Genomic DNA, 19341 nt, shown 5'->3' on the forward strand with positions numbered 1-19341 from the left:
ACCTTCACTGTCTCTGATAATCTTTAGCCTGAAGTCCATGTGGTCTGACACTAGTATTGCCACTCCAGCTTTGTGGAGGTGATATTTTCTTGAAAACTTGTTTCCCAGACTTTTACTTTTAGCCCATGGGTGCTTTGATTGTTCAGACGTGTTTCTTGCAGGCAGCAGAATGAATGTTGGTTTCAGTTTTCTAATTCATCTTCCCATTCTGTGCCTCTGAATTGGCACATTTAGTCCATTGACATTGAGAGAGATTGTTGTGGTGTGGATTTGTGCTCTCTTTATGTAGAATTTTTGTACTTGTGGGGATTGTCTTAGCTTAAAGTAGACCTGTTCATTCTTCTTGCAACAAAAATATGGAATGCTTTACAAGTTTGCATATCATCTCTGTGCAAGGACCATGCTCATCATTTTATCATTTCAATTTTAGTATATGTGTTAAACTTAGTAGGAGTTAATTTTTCCATATTTTTCTCTTCTTATTACTTTGAGTGTTGTCCTTCCTCACTCCTATGGCAGACAATGATTCCTAATCAAGGAATGTATTTCAAAGCAGCATGAATAAATAGATTTAGAAATTTAATGTCCCAGAAAGAAAAATATGGTTTTTACCATATTATCTTTTACCATACCCTAGGCATCAGTTTTACAAAATAATTCTTTTGGAAGATGGTATATGAGGTTGTTTAATGTCGTTCCCTGAAACCTTAATTAAGACCATTAAACTAGAGCCTTTTGCTGTTTTCACCTCAGTCCCGTGTACTTCTCCAGGAAAAGGTGGATGGTGTTGTCTGCACTTTGACCACCTTGAATGTATGTAGGATTTTTCTCCTGAAGGATGAGGTGAGAAGCATATTGATGATTTCATTCCACCTTATTACAAGTTCAACTTGAACGGAAGGTGAGACTCATATGGCTCCTATAATGGACAGAACAAAGGGTCTCAGTGAAGTTTAATGGCCAACTCACATTAACAACATAGATGACTCATAGTAACCTGTGTGCATCTTTGTGTATAGTGAGTTTCATATCTACTGATAGAGATTCTCAGTCATGACACATGGGCAAAACGGATCTGTAATTAAAATCTAGTTCTCTGAGCAGAGTGGGGTCTCTGAGGTGATTGAACAAGTTTGTAGTAATTTGTTACTAAGGACATAAGTATTTTCAATGATGCGTACTTTTCGATCTAAAATTAATTCCAAATATGTCTAAAACAACAGTCTCCTGACCTTGCACCTGGCTTTCCTCACTGGGGCCCCTTGGAGATGGCGGGGTGAGATTCCCTCACCGCCCTGAGCATAGACCCGGCAGCTGAAGACCTCTGCAAGCAGCCATAGGTACGCTTAAGACCACTCTTCCCAAGCTTGAAGGAGCCTCATGCATGAAGGAACTGGAAGAGGAACCCAAATGTGCGGGACCGGGCGGATGAGATCTCCATGGCTGCTCAGATCAAGACTGTGCCCCCTCCTTCCAGATCCTCCATCTTCTAGTAATTAAGTGTTAAAACCACGATCTACCCCTGGATCCATGTAATGCCATCAATAGCCAACATCCAGAGACTGGATCTTATTTAGAAGAGAGTAACTCTGATTGTCCAGTTCTCACTCTCAGAGAACCTGGTAGGCTTCTGCGAGTATCTTGCCCGCATGGCGGAGTCTTTGTTTCTGGTCACTGTTTCTTTTGAGGTACAGAAGCTGCTTAATTTAAGATAGTTCCCTTTGTTTATCTCTGTTTCCAGTTGCTTGGCAAGTTGCATGTTATATTTGAAGATACCTTTAGCTTCAATGTCGTGGAGGGATTTGCCGACCTTGTCATCACTGTACCTGAGGGATTCTGGTGTGATGTTGATGACTTTGACCTATTTTTATCTGACTTTTGTGCATGGCGTTAGGTAGAGGTTTGAGCCATTTTTTTTTTTTTTTGCATATAGCTGTCCAGTTTTTTCTGCACCGTTTGTTTAGAAGGACTCTCTTGAACCACTTCACATTTCTTGCTCCCTTATCAAAGATTAGATGATTATATATTTGAGGGTGTGTGTCAGTATATTCAATCCTTTTCCATTGGTCTGCAGCTGAGCCTTTGTTTCAGTCCCATGCTGTTCTCATTATTATCGTTTGTAGTAGAGTTTGAGGTTGGGGAAGGTGATGCCTCCATCGTCTTTTCCCCAAGAATTGCTTTAGCTATTCGTGTGCGTTTGTTGTTCCATGTGAATTTCAGGAGTGCTTGATCAATTTCTTTGAAGAATGTCATGGGTATCTTTATAGGGATCAAGTTGAATTTTTACAATGCTTCTTGGAGAATTGCCATTTTGACAATGTTAATTCTCCCATTCCATAAGCAGGAGATATGTTTCCATTTCCTCGTGTCATTTTTTAATTTCTTCTTGTATAGGTCCTTTACCTCCTTAGTTAAGCTGATTCCAAGGTTCTTGATTTTCTGAGGCACGATTGTGAGTGGGATTGCTTTTTCATGTCACTTTCTTCTCTCTCATTATTTGCATATAAATAAGCCATAGACTTTTGGGTATTGAGTTTATAGCCTGCAATTTTACTATAAAAGTCTATTGCCTCTAGGAGTTTTTTCGTAGAGATTTTAGTATTCTCTAAATATAGTATGATATCTTCTGTGAATAGTGAGAGATTATTTCTACCTTTCATACATGAAAAACCCTAAATATCTTTTTCTTATCTATTTTCTATTCCAAGTACTTCCAGTACTACATTGAACAGAAGTGCCAAAATGAATTTTTACTTAGCACATTCTGTCTGTAAATTTCTGTGCTAAGAACAGTGGAAGAAACAGTGATATCTTAGTAATTTACAAGTAAATTATGAAGACAGATAATTTAAAAGAATTTCTTTGTATAAATTTCCAAAATGTTTAGCTTTTATTAAATATATTAAGAAGAAATCATAGGTCTTGATTATACCGTGAAGATTATTTTCCTGTTAGAATTTACCCTTCTAAAATGCAAGAAAGAGACACATTTTGAAAATGTTGATTATTCGTTCATTTATTCAATGAATGTTTGTAGTCTGGTTGTGTAGTGCCTGCAGAAAGTCAACCTGTACCCTCAGGTGAGTGCATCAACAGTCTGATGGTGTCTTCATGCTTCCCGATAACCTCAAATGGCCACTGTGCCACTGGCTGGCTCCCAACAACTCAGGACTACATTTCCCGAGAAATTAAACTCCCGAAAGATATGTGGGAGCCATGTTAACAAACCACCCCTGGCTCAGCTATACAAGCTAATGGATTGGTCTTGTTTCAGAGACCCATAGACAAATCTGGAAGATATCAACAGTCACAGTTAACCTTGGAACTGCAAAAGGCTGAAGACACTAGGGTAAATCGGAGGGAGGCAGGTTAGTTTGGTGCCCACCCAACCAGAACCCAGTGCAGCCACTTTCTCCCACAATCCAAAATCGCCACCATGCCCTCCTCTGGTTTCCACCGTCTCAGGATGGCTCTCACTGAAACATAACAGCTGAAAATTCGGATATGTGTGTTTTGTGACTGAAATCTCAAGGCTTTCTCTGGGCAGGATGGGCATCCTACACTCACTGCCCTGTACTTATGGAAGCCTCAGCAGTCATTTCCATACCTCAAAGCTACTCCAACCTTACCTTCCTGATAAAAATGCTCAATTCCTTGAACAAAGATGATGACCTCTTAGTACCTGTATGAGACCCTTAATGCACAAAATAAAAAGGAGACAAAGAGAAAGAATCAAAGATCCTGCCATAGAGACAGGCTGGGGGTGGGGGTAGTTTGTTGGGGGATGGTTTTAGGGAACCAGGAATATTGGTTTTGGGAAATGTACACTAGAGGAAGGATGGAAGTTGGATCGTTGTATGACTGGAAGCAAATTATGAATAGATTTGTAATGGTCTATATCACAGATATTCAATAAAACATTAAAAATACTGATGGAACTTTAAAACCCAGCATAACTATTTTTGTGTTCTCTGTAGGAAAAAAAATGTTACTCACCTGTGTGCCAATAGCTTGTAGAAAACTAAATCCAAAGATATATCAATGACTGTCTTTGGCATGAATACTGTAATTGCAGCTATGTTATGTTTTAGAATCAGTTCGTGGACAAGACGCCAAGAGGAGCAGTGGCAAAGTGCATCAATGTTGAATGGATAATGTTTCAGGAGCTTGCAAGGGAGATGCGAAGCTTTGGCATGAGAAAAGGGAAGAAACAGAAGAGTGAAGTACTAATAAGTATCATGAGAAAAATGCAAGGGAGAATATTTCCTGGCAAGTGTCACACTCTGTTGAGCTTTTCGTGAGGATAAGTATTAGAAAGTATCTTTCCCATTTAGTGCTAAAAAGGTTACTTTGATGGGTATATTTAAAATTTACTTTATCGATTAGAATCACTAAGAGATACACAGTTACAAAGTTGCTCATAACTGAGTTTCAGTCATCTAATGTTCTAGAACCTTTCCAGTATATTGGGGCATTTTTGAAGGAATAACCCTGGTGCGAGGACTAGGGCATCTGAATCTTAACTCATTTCACCAAATATATGATCTGTACTCACATGTTTTACACTGTCTCCCCTGCTCTTTGATTTATGTTTTCATGCAATATTTCCTTGTGAACCTCACTTCAAGTGAGGCTCCCTATTTAAGACAAGTACATGTTTCTGGGACATTACATATTTTTTGGTTGCTGGGAGAGTCTCTAAAGCAATGCTCAGGAGGTGTGGGGGCCCTACAGACAATTCTCAGAAAACGTGGCCATGGTGCTTGGGGTCCTCCTATGCTATACAGCCTTTGATACTCTGGCAATCATGTGGTGCTGGGAGTCAAATTGAGTGCATGTGACACAAGTTCCATAACCACTACACTATCTCCTGCAGCCCTTGGTATTAGATTTATGTCAGCATTCTGAGGTCCTCCCTTTTGTCAGAAAGCAGAGACTTGTGCAGGAGAAAGTGGAAGAGACATTAGGGTTTAGCTAGGTTCACTGAGTAGCTGGTGATACCATTAAGATTGGAACATAAAGTAAAAATAAAACAAGAGCCCCATGCCTTTTCCCGCTGAACTCGACACCCTCCACAGGGGGACACCTGCGGGGAACACCTGCAGCAGCTCCTTGGGACTGTCCATCACCAAATCAGCGCCTCCCCTCCAGGTGGGTAGGGGGAGCACAAGCCAGGTTCACCACTCCTCACCCCCAGCTCCCCGCATTTTCCTGCAGAACTGGACACCCTCCAGAAGGGGACACTTGAGGCAGCTCCATGGAATTTTCCATCCCTCCTCCTACATTCCAGGAACCTGGGTGGGAGTGACCCTGGGATGGGCCAGGGGCGTGGCCACCATATAGGGGTGTGTCCTCCCAGAAGTGGGCGTGGCCTTCTCCTGGGTGGCCAGCCGCAGTTATATTTCCCAATCTGGGCACTCAGGACTTTCATCTCTCACTTTGTCGCCTAATACCGACTAAAAATGTCTGACCACCTCTACTAGAATACAACAACATTCCACTCGCCTACTCCATTTCTAAGAAAAGACCTGTATGAAATGTGCTGTACAAGCTCAAAACTAAAAAGTACCTCCTCCAAAGCGCAAATCTCCACCACAAGGAGAATATGAAGAAAAGAAAAATTCTCAATCGAGGTTGTCCACAATTGCGCTCTCTTTGATAAAGAATTCCAGGATAAAATGCAGAGGGTGTTCAAGGATCTACTCAAAGAATCAATGGAAGAGATATCCAATGACTAAAATAAGAAATGAAAGAAACAATAGAACAGAGAGTCAAGAAAATACAGGAAGAAAAGAGAACAGAATTTTAAAAAGCTACAAAAAGAAGAGTCACAAATAAAGGATTCAGTGGATGAAATTAAAAAGTTAGTAAGTGCCCTTAGCAATAGGATAAGTGCAGCTGAAGAGAGGATCAGCGAGCTTGAAGATGAGCAACAGAACTCCCACTGGGAAGAACAAGCAATAGGAAAAGACATCAAAATGGCTCTAAGGAGAATCAGAGACCTAGGGGATGACGCCAAGAGGAACAACATTACAATCATTGGAGTACCAGAAGGAAAGGGAAACAACCCCAATGAAAAAGCTAGAGTAAAAGAAACCATTGCTGAAAAGTTCCCAGAGTTAAGGAAAGCAGACATCCAGTTCCAAGGAGCCAGAAGGGTACCAGCTAAAGGAGACCCCAGAAAAAACACTCCAAGCATATCATAGTAAGAACGATGGATGCTGTGGACAGAGACACAATATTACAAGCAGTAAGGTCAAAGAAGGAAATTACATACAAAGGAGCACCCCTTAGATTCACAGCAGACCTATCAGTGGAAATCCTCCAAACCCGAAGGCAATGGTTGTATATAGTGAAAAAATTCAAAGAAATGAACGCCTCACCGATAATACTCTATCCAGCTAAACTCTAACTCAAATTCGATGTGAACGATACACCACTTTTTAGATAAACACAAACTCAGGAACGTCATACACTCAAAACCAAATCTAAAAGAAGAAGTAAAGGGGCTCCTGTAAGATAAGAAGGAAAACACGTGTAAATCAACTCCTAAAGGAAGATGGCACAAAACCCCATGACAATAATCTCCCTTAATGTCAATGGTCTAAATGCACCTACAAAGAGACACAGAGTGGCAAAATGGGGTCAGGAACTGAAACCAGCATTCTGCTGTCTACAAGAAACTCATCTGAACAATCAGAGCAAACACAGACTCAAAGTGAAAGGATGGAATACAATCCTGCAAGCAAACAGCTCCCTCACAAAAGCTGGGATGGCCACACTAGTATCCGAAAACATTAATTTCAGGCTGAAAAAGATTAGAAGGGACAGCGAGGGCCACTTTCTCTTCATCAAGGTATACATTCCACATGAAGAAATCATACTCTTAAATGTATATGTACCTAATGAAGGAACAGCTAGATACTTAAAACAACTGCTAACAGATTTTAAAGAGGACAGTGCTAGCAACACCATAGTAGATGAAGACTTCAACATCGCCTTATCACCTCTGAATAGATCAACAAGAACAAAACTCAGCAAGGAAACATTGTCTTTGAATGAAGTAATAGAAGAGATAGGACTTATAGACCTATACAGGGCTTTACACGCCCCAAAGAAAGAATACACATTCTTCTCCAGTGCGCATGGAACATTTTCCAAAATAGACTATGTGCTAGGCCACAAAACATACCTCAATAGAATCAGGAAGATAGAAAGAGTATCAACAATCTTTTCAGACCATGATGCACTGAGGATAGATGTGAATCACACACAGACACGGACAACCAAATCGAACACCTGGAAACTAAACAAGTCACTGCTGAACAATGTGTGGGTCAGGAAGGACGTCAAGGAAGAAATCAAATGATACCTGGAAACAAATGAGAACGAAGACACGAACTACCAGAGCTTATGGAATGCAGCTAAACCCCTATTAAGGGGAAAATTCATAGCTCTGCAAGCATATCTAAGGACGGAAGAAAAGATGCACATAAGCAACTTATTTCACAGCTCAAGTTCTTATAAAAGGATCAAGAAAAGGATCCTACATTGGGCAGAAGGAAAAAGATCTAAAACTTAGAGCAGAAATCAACGACATGGAAACCTAAGAAACAATCCGAAAGATCAAAGAAACCAAGAGCTGGTTCTTTGAGAAAATAAACAAGGTAGATATACCACTAGCAACACTCACAAAGAAACAGAGAGAGAAAACACTAATACACCGAATCAGAAATAAAAATAGAGATATCACAATGGAATCCAAAGAAATTCAAAGGATCATCAGATACTACATTGAAAGTCTGTATGCCAAGAAAAAAGAGTAGTTAGAAGAAATGGATAACTTCCTGGATTACTAAAATCTCCCAAAGATGAGTCAAGAAGATATAAAATACCTGAATAGACCTAGTCACATAAATGAAATTGAAACTGTAATCAAAATTCTTCCCAAAAACAAAAACCCAGGTCCAGATGGAATCACTACCGAATTTTTCAAAACTTTTAAAGAGGATCTACTGCCCGTCCTTCTCAATCTTTTCCAGGAAATTGAAAAAACAGAAACTCTCCCAAACAGTTTCTATGAAGCCCATATCTCTCTAATACCAAATGGAAACAAAGACACCATGAGAGAAAAAAACTACAGGCCGATATCACTGATGAACCCGGATGAGAAGATTCTGAACAAAATACTAGCAAATAGAATTCAACAACTCATCAAAAAGATCATACACCATGACCAAGTGGGATTCATCCCGGGCGATGCAAGGATGGTTTAACATTCGGAAATCAATCAACATAATCCATCATATCAACAAAAGAAAAGATAAAAATCATATGATCATATCAACAGATGTAGAGAAAGCAATTGACAAGATCCAGCATCCGTTTATGATGAAAACCCTCGCCAAATTGGGATAGAGGGGACTTACCCCAATATATTTAAATCCAGCTACCACAAGCATACAGCAAGCATCATCCTCAAAGGGGAAAATCTGAGAGCGTTCCGCCTAAGATCAGGAACGAGATAAGGATTCCGACTCTTTCAACTGGTGTTGAAATATAGTACTGGAAATACTATCAATAGCAATTAGGCAAGCAAAAGAGATTAAGGCCATCCAAATAGTTAAGGAAGAAATCAAGCTCTCACTATTCGCAAATGATATGATACTATACTTAAAGAACCATAAAACCTCTACCAAGAAACTCCTAGAAATAATACACTCGAGAGTAAAGTTAAAGGTATAAAATAAATACCAAAAAATCCATGGCTTTACTATACACAAATAGTGAGAGAGAAGAAAATGACAAGATGAAAACAATCCCATTCACAATTGTGTGCCAGAAAATCAACTACCTAGGAATTGATTTAACTAAGCAAGTAAAGGAACTTTACAAAGAAAACTACAAAACGCTGCTTCTTGAAATAAAAGAGGATGCGAGGAAATGGAAAAATATCCCCTGTTCATGGATCTGGAGAATTAATATTGTCAAAATGGCAATACATCCAATAGCACTGTAGAAATTCAATGTGATCCCTATTAGGATACGCATGACATTCTTCAAAGAATTGGAGCAAACACTCCTGAAATTTATATGGAACAATAAACCCCCATGATGAGCTAAAGCAATTCTTGGGAAAAAGAAAATGGGAGGAATTAACCTCCTGAACCGCAAACTTTACTAAAAGTAGTAATAATTAAAACAGCATGATACTTGCTACATGCATAGCATACTTTTTCTTAGATTTTTTGATTTTTCTAGGATATATTGATCATCTTTTTTTAAAATTTTTTTTATTAGTGAAACACCATGAGGTACAGATGTAGATTTACAATTTTTTGTGCTTGGGTTTGATTATACAATGATCAGATACCCATCCCTCCACCAGTGCCCAATTTCCACCACCATGGATAATATCCCCCCAACCACCATACGCCCATCCTCCCTGCCTCTGTGGCAGGGCAATCCCCTGTGTTCTCTCTCTCCTTTTGGGTGTTGTAGTCTGCAAAAGAGGCATTGAGTGGCAAACATGTTCAGTCCGTAGTCCACTTTCGACACGCATCTCCCCTCCTGGGAGGATCCTCCAAACACCCTTTATTTGGTGTTCCCTTCTCTATCTGAACTGCCCTTTCATCTTGAATGCCCGACTGGCCACTAAGCTATGGAGTAATCCTCCTGGTGCTGATCTCAGCTATTCTTGGCTATTAATCTCGTATTTTGTTACTTTATATCCCCCAGATGAATGCAATCTTTCTGTGTCTATCCCTCGCTTTCTGACTCATTTCTCTTAGCATGATACTTTCCATGTTGTACCACTTGTATGTAAATTTCATGACTTCATCTTTTCTAAGAGCTACATAGTACTCCAATGTGTAGATGTACCAAAGTTTCTTTAACCAGTCATCTGTTCTTGGGCATTCAGGTTTCTTCCAGTTTCTGGCTATTGTATAGAGTGGTGCAATGAACAAACACGTGCAGATATCACTTCGACTATACATTTTTGCCTTTCTGGGATATATTCCCAGGAGTGGTATTGCTGGGTCAAATGGGAGCTCAATTTCTAATTTTTTGAGAATCGTCCATACTGTTTTCCAGAAGGGCTGAACCAGTCGACATTCCCACTAACAGTGAAGGAGAGTCCCTTTCTCGCCACACCCGCGCCAGCATCAGTTGCTTTTGTTCTTTTGAATGTGGGCCAGTCTCTGAGGTGTGAGATGGTATCTCATTGTGGTTTTGATCTGCATCTCCCTGATGATTAATCATGTAGAGCATTTTCTCATGTGCTTTTTTTGCCATTCGGATTTCTTCTTTGAGAAAGTTTCTATTCATTTCATTGCCCCATTTTTTGATGGGGTTGGATGTTTTCTTCTTGTGGATTTTAACCAGTATTTTGTATATCCTGGATATCAACCCCTTGTCACATGTGTATTCGGCGAATATCCTTTCCCATTCTGTAGACTGTCTTTATTTTGGTCACTGTTTCTTTGGAGGTGCAGAAGCTTCTTAGTTTAAGATAGTCCCATTTATCCATTTATCTATCTCTTTTTTCACTTGCTCAGACAGTGGCGTGGCATCTTTTTTTTTTTCACTATTAGGATTTTATTTGATTTTTAACAACTGCAAACTTTTTGCATAGTAAAAATTCCCTCAAATTTATGCACTTTTGTATTTTTTTTGCAATTTTTTTAACATGAACTATTACATTATATACTTATTGCTGGAGCTATAGCCCAGCGGTGGGGCATTTGCACTGCAAGTGGCCGGCCTGGCCAATCTGGGTTAAATTGCTCTGTCCCTCTTAGAGAGCCCGACAAGCTACCGAGAGTATCTCGCCAGCATGGTGAAGCCTGGTAAGCTACCCATGACGTATTCAATATGATTTTGAAAAGCCTTCATAGAAGATTCCATGAATCTCGCAATCCTCCCAGGAAAAAGTTCTTTCCTCTGGAGCCTGATATTGCCAGAGAAGGCATTTAAGAGAATGAGGCTCTCAGGATATACTGAAAATATTCCTGCAAATACAGTAACAACAAGTCTCACAATGGAGATGTTACCGGGCCTGCTAGAGCTAATCGATGAACAACTGGAGGACAGTGCTATAGATCTACTTACTCTTATTAGGATTATATTTATATTATATGCCTGAAGTTATGTCTACTTTTTTTCCCCTTTATTTTATTTTATTTTTTTTTACAGTTGTAAATTTACAATTTTTTGTGCTTTGGTTTCAATTATACAATGATCAGATACCCATCCCTCCACCAGTGCCCATTTTCCACCACCATGGATAATATCCCCCCCGGCCCCCATCCCCCTATCCCCCCCTACCTCTGTGGCAGGGCAATCCCCTGTGTTCTCTCTCTCCTTTTGGGTGTTGTGGTCTGCAAAAGAGGCATTGAGTGGCAAACATGTTCAGTCCATAGTCCACTTTCGACATGCATCTCCCCTCCTGGGAGGGTCCTCCAAACACCCTTTATTTGGTGCTCCCTTCTCTGTCTGAGCTGCCTTTTTCTCTAGAATGCCCGACTGGCCACTAAGCTATGGAGTAATCCTCCTGGTGCTGATCTCAGCTATTCTTGGCTATTAATCTCATATTTTGTTACTTTATATCCCCCAGATGGATGCAATATTTCTATGTCTATCCCTCTCTTTCTGACTCATTTCGCTTAGCAAGATACTTTCCATGTTGTACCACTTGTATGTAAATTTCATGACTGCATCTTTTCTAAGAGCTACATAGTACTCCATTGTGTAGATGTACCAAAGTTTCTTTAACCAGTTATCTGTTCTTGGGCATTCAGGTTTCTTCCAGTTTCTGGCTATTTTAAAGAGTGCTGCAATGAACAAACAAGTGCAGATATCACTTCGACTATACATTTTTGCCTTTCTGGGATATATTCCCAGGAGTGGTATTGCTGTGTCAAATGGGAGCTCAATTTCTTTTTTTTTATTTATTTTTTAATTTTTTTAATAAATTTATTTTTTTTATTAGTGAAACACCATGAGGTGCAGTTGTAGACTTACAAATTTTTGTGCTTGGGTTTCCTTAGAATTTTTTTTCCCTTTATTTTATTTTATTTTTTTTTACAGTTATAGATTTACAGTTTTTTGTGCTTTGGTTTCAATTATACAATGATCAGATACCCATCCCTCCACCAGTGCCCATTTTCCACCACCATGGATAATATCCCTCCCACCCCCATCCCCCCATCCCCCCTGTCTCTGTGGCAGGGCAATCCCCTGTGTTCTCTCTCTCCTTTTGGGTGTTGTGGTCTGCAAAAGAGGCATTGAGCGGCAAACATGTTCAGTCCATAGTCTACTTTCAACATGCATCTCCCCTCCTGGGAGGATCCTCCAAACATCCTTTATTTGGTGCTCCCTTCTCTATCTGAACAGCCCTTTCCTCTAGGATACCCGGCTGGTCTCTAAGTTATGGAGTAATCCTCCTGGTGCTGATCTCAGCTATTCTTGGGTATTAATCTCATACTTTGTTACTTTATATCCCCCAGATGAATGCAATCTTTCTATGTCTATCCCTCTCTTTCTGACTCATTTCGCTTAGCATGATACTTTCCATATTGTACCACTTGTATGTAAATTTCATGACTTCATCTTTTCTAAGAGCTACATAGTACTCCATTGTGTAGATGTACCAAAGTTTCTTTAACCAGTCATCTGTTCTTGGGCATTCAGGTTTCTTCCAGTTTCTGGCTATTGTAAAGAGTGCTGCAATGAACAAATAAGTGCAGATGTCACTTCGACTATACATTTTTGCCTCTCTGGGATATATTCCCAGGAGTGGTATTGCTGGGTCAAATGGGAGCTCAATTTCTAATTTTTTGAGAATCGTCCATACTGTTTTCCAGAAGGGCTGAACCAGTCGACATTCCCACTAACAGTGTTGGGGAGTCCCTTTCTCGCCACATCCGCGCCAGCATCAGTTGCTTTTGTTCTTTTGAATGTGGACCAGTCTCTGAGGTGCGAGAAGGTATCTCATTGTGGTTTTGATCTGCATCTCCCTGATGATTAATGATGTAGAGCATTTTCTCATGTGCTTTTTTGCCATTCGGATTTCTTCTTTGGGAAAGTTTCTGTTCATTTCATTGCCCCATTTTTTGATGGGGTTGGATGTTTTCTTCTTGTGGAGTTTAACAAATATTTTGTATATCCTGGATATCAACCCATTGTCATATGTGTATTCGGCGAATATCCTTTCCCATTCTCTAGACTGTCTTTGTACTTTGGTCACTGTTTCTTTGGAGGTGCAGAAGCTTCTTAGTTTAAGATAGTCCCATTCATCTATCTCTGTTTTCACTTGCTCTGCCAGTGGCGTGGGGTCTTTGAAGATACGATTAGCTTCAATGTCATGGAGGGTTTTGCCAACTTTGTCTTCAATGTACCTTATGGTTTCTGGTCTGATCTTTAGGTCTTTAATCCATTTTGATCTTACTTTTTTACACGGTGTTAGGCAGAGTTCTGAGCCCATTTTTTTTGCATGTAGTCGTCCAGTGATGCCAGCAAAATTTGTTAAAGAGGCTTTCCTTACTCCACATCACATTACTTGCACCTTGATCAAAGATTAGATGATCATATGATTGAGGGGATATATCAGTGTATTCAACGCTGTTCCATTGGTCTGCAGTTCTGCCTTTGTTCCAGTACCATTCTGTTTTAATTATTACTGCTTTGTAGTACAGTTTGAAGTTCGGGAGGTTGATTCCTCCCATTTTCTTTTTCCCAAGAATTGCTCTAGCTATTCGTGGGGGCTTATTGTTCCATATAAATTTCAGGAGTGTTTGCTCCATTTCTTTGAAGAATGTCGTGGGTATCCTTATAGGGATTGCATTGAATTTATACAATGCTTTTGGTAGTATTGCCATTTTGACAATGTTAAGTCTCCCGTCCCATGAGCAGGGGATATCTTTCCATTTCCTCATGTCCTCCTTTATTTCCTGAAGTAGCGTTTTGTAGTTTTCTTTGTACAGGTCCTTGACTTCCTTAGTAAGATGATTCCTGGATACTTGATTTTCTGGGGAACAATTGTGAACAGGATTGTTTTTTGCATGTTGCTTTCTTCTCTCTCACTGTTTGCATATAGCAAAGCCATGGACTTTTGTGTATTGATTTTATAGCCTGCAACTTTACTATACGAGTCTATTGTTTCTAGGAGTTTTTTGGTGGAGGTTATTGGGTTCTCTAAGTATAGTGTCATATCATCTGCGAATAGTGAGAGCTTGATTTCTTCCTTTCCTACCTGAATGCACTTAATATCTTTTTCTTGCCTAATCGCTATTACAAGTACTTCCAGTACTATATTGAACACCAGTGGAGAGAGTGGGCATCCTTGTCTCGTCCCTGATCTTAAAGGGAAGGCTCTCATTTTTTCCCCATTGAGGATGATGCTTGCTGTAGGCTTGTGGTAGATGGCTTTAATTATGTTGAGGAAGATCCCCTCATACCCATTTTGGCTAGGGTTTTCATCATAAAGGGGTGCTGGATCTTGTCAAATGCTTTCTCTGCATCAATTCATATAATCATATGCTTTCTACATTTTCTTTTGTTGATATGATGGATTATGTTGATTGATTTTCGAATGTTGAAACATCCTTGCATCCCTGGGATGAATCCTACTTGGTCATGGTGTATGATCTTTTTGATGAGTAGTTGGATTCTATTTGCTAGTAGTTTGTTGAGGATCTTTGCATCTATGTTCATCAGGGATATCGGTTTGTAATTCTCTTTCTTTGTGGTGTCTCTGTCTGCTTTTGGTATCAGCGTGATATTTGCTTCGTAGAAACTGTTTGGAAGTGTTTTTGATATTTCAATTTCGTGGAAAAGCTTAAAGAGGATTGGGAGTAAGTCCTCTTTAAAGATTTGGAAGAATTCACTAGTGAATCCATCCGGACCAGGACTTTTGTGCTTGGGGAGACTTTTTATTACCATTTCAATTACCTTGATGGTGATAGGTCTGTTCAGGTATTCCAGGTCTTCTTGGTTCAACCTTCGGAGTCAGTAGAAGTCTAGGAATTTATCCATTTCCTCGAGGTTTTGATGTTCTCTGGCATACAGTTTCTCAAATTATTCCCTGAGGATCCTTTGAATTTCTGTAGTTTCTGTTGTAAAGACACCTTTTTCATTTCTGATTCGGTTTATTAGGGTTTTCTCTCTCCCTTTCTTTGAGTTTTGCTGAAGGCTTATCAATCTTGTTAATTTTCTCGAAGAACCAGCTCTTGGTTTCATTTATCTTTCGGATTGTTTTTTGGGTTTCCATCTCGTTAATCTCTGCTCTGAGTTATATTATTTCCTTTCTCGTGTTCGGGTTGTGCTCCTTTTTTTGGTCCTTCTCCAAGCTCTTAAACTGTGACGTTAGGTTACTTATGTGTGCTCACGCCTCCTTCCTGAGGAATGCTTGTAGAGCTATAAACTTTCCTCTTAACACAGCTTTTGCTGTGTCCCATAAGTTTTGGTAACTCGTGTCCTCATTTTCATTCGTTTCTAGGAATCTTTTGATTTCATTTTTGATTTCCTGTCTAAGCCACTCGTTGTTCAGTTGAGCACTGTTTAATTTCCAGGTGTTTCATTTAGTTTTCTGTTTTTGTATGTGATTTACTTCTAATTTCAGTGCATTATGGTCTGGGAAGATTGTCGATACAATCTCTATCTTCTTAAATTTTTGGAGACATGTTTTGTGGCTCAGCATGTGGTCTATCTTGGAGAATGCTCCATGTACGCTTGAGAAGAATGTGTATTCAGCTTTTCGTGGATGAAGTGTCCTGTATGTATCTACCAAGTCCCTTTCTTCCATTGTTTCCCTCAGATGAAGTATGTCCTTGCTTAGCTTGAGTCTGGTTGATCTATCAATTGGTGACAAAGCAGTGTTGAAGTCTCCCACTAGTATTGTGTTGCTGTTGATGTCTTTTTCCAAATCTATGAGGAGTTGTTTTAAGTTCTTTGCTGGTCTCTCATTAGGTGCATATATATTTATTATTGTAAGTTCTTCCTGTTTTACAGATCCTTTGATCAATAAGAAATGGCCTTCACTGTCTCTTATGACCTTCCTCACTCTGAAATCGATGTGGTCTGATATTAGGATGGCTTCCCCAGCTTTTTTATGGGAGCTGTTTGCCCGTAGGATTGTTTTCCAGCCTTTGACTCTGAGTCTGTGTTTGCTTTGACTATTGAGATGTGTTTCTTGCAGGCAGCAGAATGTTGGGTTCAATTTTCTAATCCATCCTGCCACTCTATGTCTTTTAATTGGTGCGTTTAGCCCATTGACATTGAGAGAGATTATTGTTATGGGATTTTGTCCCATTGTTCTGTTGAAATTTGGTGTATTTGAGAGGCCTGTCTTGCCTTAATGTAGCCCATTTAGTTGTACTTGTAAACATGGTTTTGAGTCTATGAATTTCCTGAGCTGTAGTTTGTCTGTAAAACTGTGTGTTGTTCCTTCTATTATGAATGAGAGTCTCGCTGGGTAAATATTTTTGGGGAGGCATTTATTTCATTGAGTTTTTTCACTATGTCCCACCACTGTTTTCGGGCCATGAGGGTTTCATCAGAAAAATCAGCTGTGAATTTTAAGGATGCTCCTTTGTAAGAGATTTCTTTCATCGATCTTGCTGCTTTCAGAATTTTGTCTCTGTCTAAGGTTTTGGTCATTTTGATCAGAATGTGTCTTGGGGTATTTTTATTCGGATTTCTTCTAGCTGGTACCCTTCGGGCCTCCTGAATATGGTCACAAGTTTTCTTCAGCTCTGGAAACGTTTTAGCAATGATGTCTTTGACAGTTTCTTCTTCATCAAGGTTTTCTTCCTGTACCTCTGGGACTCCAATAATTCTTATGTTACCCCTCTGGGCTTCATCACGATATTCTCTTGCCATCTGTTCCCGAATTGTGAGTCTCTTTTCCATTTTCTGCTCTTTTCTAGAGAGTCTCTGAACTTCATCTTCGAGCTCACTGATTCTGTTCTCAGCAGCTCTTACTCTGCTGCTGAGGCCTTCCACTGAGTTTTTCAATTCGCCTGCGAGATTTTTCAGGTCTGACATTTCTGATTGCATTTTCCTCATTTCTGCCTTCAAATCCTCTTGTCTTCTATTGGCATTGCTTTCCATTGTTTCTTTTAATTCCCTAAGCATCCTAAGTAGCTCCCTCCTGAATTCCTTGTCAGAGAGGTTGTCTAACACTGCAGTACTGTTGGTGTCATCTGGGCTAGACATTTCAATAAGAAAGTTTGGTGGGCTTTTGCGTTGCTTTACCATTGTGAAAACTGTGGTTTAGTCCTTAACATTCACTGTTACTATTCTGCTTGATATGCAGTGTGAGTTAAGATAGGCTTATGAGTTATTGGCTACTGTGTTTCTAGTGACTGAGCTAAACTAGAGAAGTTTCCATCGAAGAAGTTAGCTTATGGTTCCTATGGTATATGTAGTGGGAAAATATTTCGCGGCCGCTAATGCGGCCGTGGCTCCAGAAAGAGTCCCTGGCACTGAGCTAGATGTTGAGAACGACGATGGAGCTAGCTTTGCATGTGCAGAGAGGGTCCCAGGCCCTTGGGGGCGGGCTGTACCTGGTTGGAATAAGAGCCGTTCAGCTTGGTTGCCCAGAGCTGGGCCTGCGTGCCCGTCCCGCGCAGATCAGGGGTGAAACCGGCTTTCTAGGAGGTGGACCTAGCTGTGCATGCGCACAGAGGGTCCCAGGGCCTTGGGGGCAGGCTGTACCTGGTTGAAATAGGAGCCGTTCAACTTGGTTGCCCAGAGCTGGGCCTCAGTGCCCGTCCCCATATTAATCATCTTTAATTATTCCACATCAATACCAATGTCCAAAAATGTTTCATAATGTAATTATTGAAAAAATCATATAGAAGTTCAAATTTGTATTGTTCGTGGGATAACTATATTAAGAAGAAATAGAACCACAAGAAACATACAAGTAAAATGAAGCTACATTTCTTTGGAGTTTTTCAATTATGTATTTACATTAGTCTATATACAAGCATAATTTTTAAAAAAAAATTCAGTGACCATAAAATTTTGGAGTTTTTCATAATTGTAATATTTTACTGCTAAGTCTATATTGATGTGAACATTTTTATCTATTTGTCTAATTTTCTGATTCTTTACTTAAGATCAGTAGTTAAAAGCTAACTTGCTGATGACTGATTATGTGGCTCAGGGTTAAAGCACTTGACTTGCGTGTATGAAACTTTGGGTTGGCCTCCTGCAAGGCAAATGGCCTACCCACTGTGCTGTAAAAGTTATATAAAATATAATAATAATAAAACCTAATGATGTTGGTGAACAGTGCAATATAAATGATTATTTAGTAATTTTCTTGATTTGTTAATGAAATATGTAAGCTCTTGAGTATAATGGGAGCAGTTTTCTAACATAAGAGTCTGAGGAAGGTGAAACTGTTATAACTGTCGTGTAGGATTCCATCTCCCTAGCCTGCTTTATTCTACCTCTCTCTGTATCCAATCCGGTCTTCTTCTTGGGAATCTGACCTCCTGATCGGCTAGCCTCTACCTTTCAACTGCCTACTTTATGACATCATTCTCCCACCCTACCAACCACAAACTGGTAGAATCTTGGGGTTGGTACCGCTTGACCTTGAGCCTGGAAGGTGGTGGTGGAAATAGATGGTCCTAGGAGAGTTAATGGAGTGAAGGATGTATGGGAAGGAAAAGGGGAAGGGTAGGGAACTGACAGCTGGTGATCAGCATTGGAGAGTTGGTAGATATTTTCTAAGTACGTTAACATGTTTTTCGTAAATGATAAGCAAAACAAAAATATGAAAATAAAATAGGTTCCAAAGAACAGGTTACATAAAAGAGCGAGAGAGCTGAAAGGGCTGGCATTCCTTCTGGAGCTTTCAATCATACCATTTACTAAAGATGGTATTTTCACATCACTTAGCTGCGGAGAGGAATAGTGAGAAACAGAATGCCACCAGAAAAGCAAACTTGATGACCACGGTTCATAAAGGCCAGGTGGAAGGTGTTCACATGGATCCCAAGTGCAAGTGGATTAACAGGAACATACATTATACTAAGTCTGCTTGGTACCAGAAACTTCTTTGGTGGAAATGGAGGAAAACAAATGCAGTTTCTGACAGACCTGAGACTAAACTGCTAATCAATTTTCCCAGGAAAGGGTAGTTGACTGGCTGGAAACAGAACAACTTTAAAAGTGTTTTGCTACCTTTCATATATGGCTAGAGGAAAATGATCCCAGGCATCTATTAAAACTAACAAGCTTCAACTCTCTTGAAGGACAGTTGTATTCAGTGAGGAAAAAATGCTGGGAGAAAAGTCTGAAATGATGGGCATAGAGACAATAAGT

General features: G+C 39.8%; 1 pseudogene; it reads right to left on the reverse strand.

The window, feature by feature from the left end:
• Positions 1-350: 350 nt before the first annotated feature.
• Positions 351-444, reverse strand: LOC130033812 (uncharacterized; annotated as a pseudogene).
• Between the last annotated feature and the right edge of the window lie 18897 nt (positions 445-19341).

The sequence above is a fragment of the Sorex fumeus genome, unplaced genomic scaffold (assembly GCF_029834395.1).
Source record: "Sorex fumeus unplaced genomic scaffold, SorFum_2.1 ptg000054l, whole genome shotgun sequence".
In the NCBI taxonomy this organism is placed as follows: domain Eukaryota; kingdom Metazoa; phylum Chordata; class Mammalia; order Eulipotyphla; family Soricidae; genus Sorex; species Sorex fumeus.